General features: G+C 37.3%; 1 pseudogene; it reads left to right on the forward strand.

The window, feature by feature from the left end:
* Positions 1-593: 593 nt before the first annotated feature.
* Positions 594-691, forward strand: LOC140165204 (small nucleolar RNA U3; annotated as a pseudogene).
* Positions 692-1,108: the final 417 nt, after the last annotated feature.

The raw sequence follows: 1,108 nt of genomic DNA on the forward strand, positions 1-1,108 counted from the left end.
TATTAGCATTGGCCTTGCATTGGCAAAATATATTGGATCAATATTGGTTTTCCATTGGGAACTTGGCATTGGTAAAATCTTGTCAAGAAATATTGGACTAATATTGGTTTTCCATTGGCATTATTAGCATTGGCCTTGCATTGGCAAAATATATTGGATCAATGTTGGTTTTCCATTGGGAACTTGGCATTGGTAAAATCTTGTCAAGAAATATTGGACTAATATTGGTTTTCCATTGGCATTATTAGCATTGGCCTTGCATTGGGAAAATATATTGGATCAATATTGGTTTTCCATTGGGAACTTGGCATTGGTAAAATCTTGGCAAGAAATATTGGACTAATATTGGTTTTCCATTGGCATTATTAGCATTGGCCTTGCATTGGCAAAATATATTGGATCAATATTGGTTTTCCATTGGCAACTTGGCATTGGTGTAATCTTGGCGAGAAATATTGGGTTAATATTGGTTTTCTATTGGCAATTTTTATATTGGCATCATGTTGGCAGCCAATATAGGTTAAACGCTATTTAACACCACGGATTATATATTGTAAAGAAAATACACACGAATTTTCGGCACTTTAACTTCTAAGACCATACTTTTAAAGATAATTTCTTAAGTACGTGTCACCATGCTATCAAATACTCTTGATGGCTAATCAACCACACGGTGATGAGTCGTAGTGTTCCTCTCTTACCGCGAAGATATTGGGCCAATCCAGGGCCCATGAGCAAATAATCTTGGTACAATATTGGCATACAAATTGATGCCAATGAATTACCAACAGAAAACAATATTGGTTAGACATTGGCCCAGTACTGATCTTGATATTGAGCCATGAGTGGATATTTTATGATATAGAAAACTCACGTACTTGTAGCATCGGACAGCTGGCTTAGTGGTTGCCGCCCTCGCCTGCTAAACAGTATAGGCAGATATTTTCCCCCGAGACTATAATGACTTGACTCGACTCGAGACTCGAGTTTAGTGACTTGAGTTTAGTTGTTTTCTGTCATTTCTGGTCATATTTCAAGTTGCTCAATGATGGCATAGTAGCTTCGACCAGATTCATACAGGCCATGCAGATAAATACATGACTCCAAA

This window comes from Amphiura filiformis, chromosome 11 (genome assembly GCF_039555335.1).
Source record: "Amphiura filiformis chromosome 11, Afil_fr2py, whole genome shotgun sequence".
Classification (NCBI taxonomy): domain Eukaryota; kingdom Metazoa; phylum Echinodermata; class Ophiuroidea; order Amphilepidida; family Amphiuridae; genus Amphiura; species Amphiura filiformis.